This window comes from Fukomys damarensis, unplaced genomic scaffold (assembly GCF_012274545.1).
Source record: "Fukomys damarensis isolate Sample0158 unplaced genomic scaffold, DMR_v1.0_HiC HiC_scaffold_20, whole genome shotgun sequence".
NCBI classification, from domain to species: domain Eukaryota; kingdom Metazoa; phylum Chordata; class Mammalia; order Rodentia; family Bathyergidae; genus Fukomys; species Fukomys damarensis.
This window is the reverse complement of record NW_022900932.1, coordinates 5,001,376-5,009,936: the sequence shown is the minus strand read 5'-3', so window position 1 is coordinate 5,009,936 and position 8,561 is coordinate 5,001,376. Positions and strand designations below refer to the sequence as shown.

General features: G+C 55.1%; 1 long non-coding RNA gene across 1 annotated transcript in view; it reads right to left on the bottom strand.

Annotated features, from left to right (window-relative positions):
* The window catches only part of LOC104872605, a 2,441-nt gene extending 1,119 nt beyond the window's left edge, over positions 1 to 1,322 (bottom strand). Inside the window, exons 1-2 of the long non-coding RNA XR_783224.2 lie at positions 720 to 1,322; positions 238 to 370 (exon numbers count right to left, since the gene is read on the bottom strand). This is a non-coding gene — a long non-coding RNA (uncharacterized LOC104872605). The remainder of the gene's footprint in view (positions 1 to 237; positions 371 to 719) is intronic.
* Positions 1,323 to 8,561: the final 7,239 nt, after the last annotated feature.

Here is an 8,561-nt window from a genome sequence, read left to right as displayed (position 1 = left end):
CTCCCATCCCCATTTTCTGAGAAACAGTCTCTCTATGTACTTCAGGCTGGCTTTGAATTCACCGTGTAGTCCGGGCTGGCCTCGAACTCAGTGATCCTCCTGCCTCAGGCCTCCTGAGTGCTGGGACTAGAAGCTTATGCCACCATGCTTGGCTCTGGTCTTCCTCCAGCCACAGCCTCCCCTCAGGTCAGACATCTTTAAGACCAAGGAACTTGCCATGTAGAGCCTATCTCTCACCTCTACACCATGACACAACTGTTGGGATTCCAAACCCGCTGTCCAAATCACCCCAGGCTCTCTTCCAGGGCCTGTGCAGACCTTTGCGTCTGTCTCCTGGGGGCAGATCGCGCCGTCCTCTTGGACCCCAAAGCTGAGGAGGGGGCAAAGGGTGAGCGCCTGCGCGGGGGCGCGGACTGAGCCTGCGCGGGGGCGGGCGGGAGCGCGTACACATGCGCAGTGCAGGCCAGGGCCGCCTCCTGGAGAAGGACCCCGGTGCCCTGCGCTCCAGCACTGTCCGGGGAGCTGGAGGGTTCCAAGCATGAACCCAGTTGTTAGAAACCATATCTGCCAAGGTGGGAGATCTTTGGATCTTCCCTCCGACCCAAACAGGCAGCGTCTACTTGCCCTCCCCTCGAACCCAGGCGGGACTCCATGAGCTTCCCCCAGACAGGCCAGAAGCGGGGCACACGGAGAGGCCCGCGGGAGCCTCCAGCCGGTACCGGTGAGTAAATCCACAGGCAGATGATTCCTGTCCTCAGCCTTTCAAGCTTCCAGCCCAAGCCTCAGACATACGGGGCAGGCACAAGCCCTTCCGGATCTGGCTTTCCGGTCCGCAAGCTCTTCCTCGTAGCTAACGCTTTCCTGATGCCTCTCTGCTGAGGTTGTAGTAAGTTTTGGGATGTCTTATTATGCAGACGTGGCATACTGGAACAGATTTAAATAAAGTGCATTTAGCAGCCTATTGGCTCAATCATTTGAAATATTTTGATAGACTGGATGTGGGCCTCCATTTGTACTCTTTCTCTGGGCCCTGCAAATGTTGAGTGTGTCTCTAATAAAAGTATTCGGTGCCCAGTGTCATTAGGGTCTGGGCCCGGTCGCAGGTGTAGAAGGGCGTCCGCGACAGGAGGACCGGTTGTCTTCCGGACAGCTTTCTGCCTGTGTGGTTTCCAGGCCATGTCCTCTGATCTCCAGAGCTTGCGGAAGCCGCCTGATCTCCGTCAACTCCTCCTCTGCAGAAAGCAGCCAGGGTGGTTTCTATGGCTTGCAACTTACATCTGCCGATTCAAACAAAACCAGCTCTGGATTGTTTCCCTTTGATTGGCTTCAACATTAATTGAGTACTTGCCCCCTGGCTGGCCCTAGTACAGGCAAGAGAGAGTCTTATTATTAGGTAATAATAGCTAATGTTTACTGCACACTTGGATTGTGCCAGACACTGTGCTAAGCACTTTTCCTGCTACATCTTGATTCCCACAACTTAGTGCGGTAGATGCGATTATCAGACTGGAGGCCAGGAAGTGGAGATTCGGAGAGGTTGAGCAGCTTGAGTAGATCACACAGCTAGGGAATGGTGACGCTGGGGACCCCTGACCGTGACAGCTGCCGTAGATCATCAGCCTCCAGCGGACGTCTGGGTTTGGTGGAGAAGCACAGAGCCAGGATAATGTCCATGAGCACAGAGGAAGCGCATTTAGCGGAGAGGGAGGAGGGCTTCCGGGAAGAGTGTCACCAGGGGCTGGGGACTGGTGGGACAGAGGGGTGTGGCACGCCCTCCAGCCTGTGGGAGCTGCACGTGCCAGGGCCCTGAGGCGCACATGACTTGCGTGGGAGCAACTGTGCCAAGTGTGTGGGCTGGGGGAGAGGAGAGGAAGGCAGGGCCCAGATCCCAGGGCCCCAGGCGCTGTGTGCGAAGCTGAAGAATCTGAACTTGTCCCTGGAGACTTCAGGGCCATGGAGGGATTTTCTGTGGATTTGTGACTCGGAAAGCTCAGGTAGAGCAGGGAAGTGGTTTCCGGGGTGTGGAGGCCGGTGAGGAATGCTGCCAAGAGGGACTGGACAGAGGGCTGGACTTGGTGCAGAGGGAGGAGGCAGAAGCCACCAAGCTTGAACGTGCGCGTGAAGAGGAAAGGAGGCACCCAGGGTTATGTCCCCGAGTCTGCCTGGGTGGCGAGGGAGCGGTGAGGCGGGATGGCAGGAGAGACAGGGCTGTGTCTGAGGCATCGGGACAGGCAGCCTGGAGAGGGGTTGACAGTTACTAAGCAACTGTGTGGAGCGAGGACTCGCCTCCCAGTGATGCGGGGAAGACTTAGCCAGGTAACACACAACGGGGTCAGAAGAGTGCCTCTCACAAAGTAAGCACGCTGGGAGAATCGACCATTAATTTTACTATCGTCGTTAGCCTTGTGTTACAGGCAGGGCACAGGGAGCTGGGGCATCTGAGTGCCAGGAAGCCAGAAGCCTGCCTGAGGGTCACTCATGGGGTGCAGGAGCTCATATAGTGGACGGTAAAAGGGACGGGAGGCATGAAGTGCTGAAGCCCAGGGACACCGGCGATGCTGCTGTCCGAATCTCTTGGCCAAACTTGGGTCTCACTGGTGCTGCAACACCAGCACACATACAACTCAGCCTGGAGAGGTTTTGACAGTATGCTCCTAATATTCCTGTGTCTTGCAAGGGTCTCTGCTTCAGGGGTTGGGAAGATCAAGGTCCAGGATCAACCTTGAGACCCTGGGGCTCCCAGAGAGCTCCTTCAGTGCCGGAAGGATGCTGGGTAACCTCACAGGCGAGGGGTTGGACATGGTCCCCCAGCTCTGGCGGTGGCGAAAAGGAACCGAGGAACTACCGAGCAGGTGACCATAAACTTGGTCATTAGTGTTGTTCACACTGCAATCTCCAAGTTTTGTTTTTCTGTATTGAGGATTGAACCCAGGGCTTTCACACTGGACAGGATGTTGCTAAGTCACTAAATTGCCTGGCTTGAATTTGAAATCCTCCTACCCCAACCACCCTCCCCCACAGAGTGCAGAGATTACAGGTAGGCACTACCACAACAGACTCAATCTCCAGGGTTTACCCAGTGTCTAGGCTTCAGTGAATTTTGTGGTCTAAATGTCTGAAACAAAACACCTTGGTTCTGGCTTCCCCATGGGCAAGGCTGAGCCACGGTTTCCTCATCTGTAACACAGACAGGAATCCCCCTCTCCTAGGCTTCCCATAATTCAGCGAAAGAGTGGGAGACTGTACTTGGAGGACTGAGGTGTGTTCTACAAAGGAAGGGTATAGTCACATCCTCGCTCTCCCCTCCAGGAGACGGCGGGGAACAGGCTGGAGAGGAGGGTGGGCAGCTGGGCTCCTTGCCAGACAAGTGGGGTGAGGTCAGGGTGGCTTCGAGGAGGAGGAGGGGGAGGGTAGGGGGAGGGGAAGCGGAGGGGGAGGAGGAGGAGGAGAGGGAGGAGTAGCAGGCTTGGGCTGCCACTAGCTCCCCAGGCCCAGGAGGAAAGTTGAGGCCAACGTGCTGTGACCTCCTTCATGCCCTGCCTGCTCCTGCCTTGCCTCAGCCCGCGGAAGGGTCTGTGTGCCTGTGCATGCGCCGCTAGGAGAGCCCGCCTACTAGTTCCTGCGAGGCTGGGATTTAGCTCAGAGGTTCCGCCGCCTGCCCGAAAGCAAAGGTCCCGAGTTCGATCCCCGATACCAAGAACAAACTGGTTCCTGCGCGGGGGGGGGGGGCTTCCTGGGAGAGGCCTGCTTCTCACATTTGTTCTCTCCTTACCGCCTCCGAGCACTGAGATAACTGGAGGGCCTGCAAGATCTGAGTCCAGCACTCACTGGCGTGTCAGTGCCAATGAGCCACCCACGGAACCATAGCCCCAGTGCGGTGCGGCCTGACGGTGGGCGGTGCCTCTTGGCTGCCTCTTTGGCGTCCGTGGTTCCTGCAGGCTGGGCCTTTCCTCGAGAAGGAACGTGAGGAGAGGAGGTCGGGGAGAGGAGGAGCACAGGGGGCTTCAGCTCCCTGCCCTGTGCTCAGCCAGCAGCCCCTCCCCACACCGCAGCCCCTACAGGACCAGTCTCCCTCCGGAAGGAGATCCCGTGACTGGGGAGGTAGGAGGTGGAAATGCCTTGGCTGTGGACTTGGCCCTGGTGCAGAGGATGTGTACCTGCCTCCTGGAGCTGCCCCACCCACACCCCATGCCCTCCACGCGCAGACCAGCCCCCTTTAGGGCACCTTCCTGGGCTGGGTGAGGTGGTGCATGCCTGTGGGCACAGGCTGAGGCAGCAAGGTCGCAAGTTCGAGGCCAGCCTGGACTACATAGCAAGACCCTGTCTGTGGGGTTCCGTGTGACACGGGATTGGGTCAGTGTCCTTCTGTGTTGGATATTGTAGATTCCTGAAGTTCTGTTTGGTGTGGCTGAGACCCTGGGTCCCGGTACAACCAGCTCTCGGAGCGCCTCAGTGTGGGACTGGCCTAGATGGGGCCGCCTGGCCAGCCGGTGCATATTCGTGAGCCATAAATGTGGACGGCAGTGCGTGCCCGACCGTAGTAGGACCGCAGTGCGTTGGGGTGAATGACTGGGTGTGGAAGTGGAGAATCCAACCAAGGGCCGGCGCAGTGGTGACCCGTGGCTGGCTGTGGTGGGGTCACCTGGGCGGAGACGTTAGCCCCCAGCTGGCAGAGCCGGGGTCCTCCCCCCTGGCCCACTGCTTTGCATTCTCTCATAAATAACCTGTAATGCTGCTGAATGTGCTTTCCTTGTTGGGGCTTTTCTTTCTTCAGTCCTGACAAAAGCCGCACTAATGAGTTATTGGAAAAACAAGTCCTGCTCCAGGCCACAGAGGCTGTGAGTACAGAGGGGGAGGTGCTGAGAGGCCAAGCAACTCTCTCAGGCGCACTCTTTCTTGCAAAAGAAAATTTCAAAAGCCCTCATACATGTGTGTCCAGGGCTTTACAGGGCACCTAGATTCTCAAAGAATTCTTCCCCACAACCTGGTTGGATAAGAACATTGATATCCCCTGCTCTGAATGTTTCTGCCTCAGGACCTTTGCACTTACTGCTTCCTCTGCTAGGAACACCCTTCCTCCCAGATATTTTTCTGCCTCCCTCCCTCACTTTGCACAGGTCCTCAAAAAGACTTCCTGGTGATCCTGCCTCTGGTGACACAGACTCTGTTTTAATTTTGGTTTCAAAGTACTCATCATAACCTCATAGGTTGGGTTTTCGCAGGATTCCAAGGGGCAAGTGGCTTTTGGAGACTCCAGGAAATGCTCACAGGAGACCAAGAAAGCAAGCAGTAAAGGGTGCACTATTTATCCAGGCGTCAGGTGCTGTGGTGCTGTCTCTGGGCCTGCTGGTACACAGGCTGGGTTACCTCTCAGGGAGCCCAGGAATTACGCAGTTCCTGGGGCAGGGGCCAAGGAATGAGCATCTCTGGGTCTTCTGCCTGCAACCCCAGCAGGCAAAGAAGGACTTGAGCAGAGCCCTGTGGGTGCCAGCAATCAGGACACCACGGAGGGCACTGAGGTTGGGGTAGGCCGGGCCCTGACAGGTTCTACTAGGTCTGCTATGACGCAACTGTATCCTTGACAGCCACTGAGATGGGATTTCCATCAGAGGAGACGTGTCGGGTTCACGGCTGTACCCTGCACACTACGTCCGGGGCCTGGTGATTAAGAAATTGCCGTTAAAAGAACAGACGAAGAGAACGAGGCTCCAAGATGTGAAGAATGGTACCCAAGATTGGATTCATTCGTACAAGAAGTGTTTACTGAGCATCTACTTTGGATTCGGCCTTCCAGCGTTCAGGGCTTCCCTCCAGCCGTCCCCTCCGGGGCAGGGGAGGTGGGAACCTGCCAACCCCATTCTGTGCCCACATTATCTGTGTTACTTTGGCTTCCAGCTGCATGGCCTGGAGAGGCCCGGAGCCTGACCCTGAGGTCCAGGCGCGAGTCGTGCCGCAGGATCTAGGCTGAGATGTTGCCCTTTCCGGTTCCCCGTGGAGTGACAGGAGGCCTTCTTCCGGCCACCGTGGACTGAGGGTAAAGTGTGGGTTTTCTTGCCACAGGAACTTTGGATTCTGTTGTCAAAGCAGCAGCAGCAGCAGCAGCAGGCCATCCAGTGAGGTCGAGAAGGTGACGGTCTCTGATGAGAAGTGGGAGGAAGCAGGGCAGAGAAGAAAGAGCTCTGCAGCCGGGGAGAGGTCCGAGATCCGGGGCCCTGGTCTGTGTCACTCTGGCCTGCAGTGCCACGTGGGGATGTGGGTGGAGACTGGACACTAAACGCTGAGACCCAGGGTCTCTGCGGCCCCTTGTCACCATCAGAGACTGCTGTGGGGACTCTCAGAGTGTGTCCGGGGCAGCAGTGGCCAGGGTGCAGGAGCCACAGGGACCCGAGTCAATTACCATGGCAACCACAGGGCCGAAGCCTCTTTTCCTGGCCCCTCGATTCTTCTGTGACCCAGGAGAATCCCCCCCAGACATAACTAAGGCTGATTTCTCAGCACGGTGGCAATTGGAGAGTTGGGATCAGAATTTATTGGACTTAAAAAAAAATAAAACCGCGTGAAATTTATAGCGCACGGATGTGGCAGAGTAAATTCAAAGCCACTCTAGTGCAGAGGGGCCCGAGGGCCTCTAGGTGGAGGGCTGTGAGCCAGGCTCCCAGCCACCTGCAGGGCCGAAAAGGCTGCCTTGGAAACGACAGAGGGCCTTAGCTTAAAAAACAAAATAAAAAGAAGTACTTGAAAATAACACTCATTTATTTCTGATTGTACAAGCAATACATGCTGCTTATAGAAAACTGGGGAGAAGCAGATATACAAAGATGGAAATCACCCCTGATTCCGTCGCCCACGATCATCATTAAAATGGCATTAGCCCATCTTTTTCATCTTTATTCCACACGCAGCTTTGTCACAATTGAGACCGTGTTAATTGTATTGATATGATTTATATTCTATCTGTAGAGGACAGCAGGTCCCTGAGCGCTGCGAGGTAAACAAGTGTGAAACCTGTATACAAATATTTGTCCTGCGCATTCACACATTGTTAATTTGCCCAGGGTCACAAATCCCAGCCTCCTTACCAAGCAGCGTTGTGACCTTGAGAACTTACTTTGCCTTCTCTGCGCCTCACTTTCTCTGTAAAATGGGGTCACTGAAACCTCATTTCACCACTTTGCATCTTTGGGAAGGTCACCTATGAAAATCCTCTAAATCCTCTGTGCCGTAGCACGTACCTGTGATCCCAGCATGGGATGCTGAGGCAGGAAGATCTCGAATTCATGGCAAGCCTGGTCAACTTAGTGAGACTTTATCTCAAAAAAACAAACAATAACAACAACAACAACAACAAAACCCAAAACCCACTCATTAACCCCGATACTGGCATCTTTATCTTGTGGTGGAATCATAAGAATCAGACGCTATAAATTTTTAGCATTCAGTTTGCTGTTTTTCTTTCGAGGTAGTTTTGCAGTTTCTCTGACCCTAAACTATCATTTTTGTTCAATGGAGGACGAGACAATGATTTTTAATAATAAAACCAACAACTCTTAGTTGGGAGCTTGGAACGAAGGGCTCTGGACCGCTGCTACCGCACAAGTGTTCTTTTATCCGTGTCGTCCAAACACTGCAGCCCCTGGCCACGTGTGGCAGCTGAGCACCCGAAACGTGGCCAGTGGGACTGAGAAACTGAATGCGAACCTTAAACGGCTCCTAGGAGGTGTGTATTGGGCAGCGCAGCTCCTGGACGTCAGCTTTCGGATGCTTTTCTACATACGAGGCAGCACCAGGGGACGGTGAGGAGTACGGACTTGAAGTCCATGGGCAGATTCGCCATGTTGAATGCCCATTAGCTGTGTGGCCTTGGGGGGGTCACTCTACCACTCCGTTCCCCAGTTCCCCATCTCCAAAAGGAAGATGATAAAGATGGCTCTTTAGTCTGGGCCCTGGGTGCTTATGAAATGTAACCTGTTCCTTCAGAGAAGCCCTGGTGAGAAGGTGGAAGGGCAGAGTTCTTTGGAACCATCCTCAAAGGGCTTCGTGTGTTCTCTTCTTTTTCTTTGAGACAGTGTCTCACTTTGTAGTTTGGGCTGGCTCTGAACTAGCGGTGTAGCCCAGGCTGGCCTCCTACTCAATACAATCCTCCTGCCTCAGCCTCCCGAGTGCTAAGTGGGTGCTCTTCTTCCACTCTTCCTCCCTAGTCTGGTTTCCAAGGCCCTCCCCACCCCTGTGGGGCATAGATGGGGAGCGTTGAGGGCCAGAATCAAGTGAGGAGTTCCCCAGGGCTGGTGGGCTGTCCCATGAGCCAGTGCACACAAGTTGGGTCTGGGACCCTTCTTGCCCTCTAGTAGTTGAGGGGTATCCTGCAGAGGTGGGGATCAGGTCGGAAGTAACATGGTGGACCAGGGGTGCAGACAGGAGCAGGGGCCGGGGTGGGGTCATGCTCTCAGGGTGGGTGGGGGGTCACCATGCCCATGGTATTCACGTGAATGGAGCCCTCTGGAGTTTCTGCTGTGTGTGTGTGTGTGTGTGTGTGTGCCTGTCTGTCTCACTGCAACACTCTG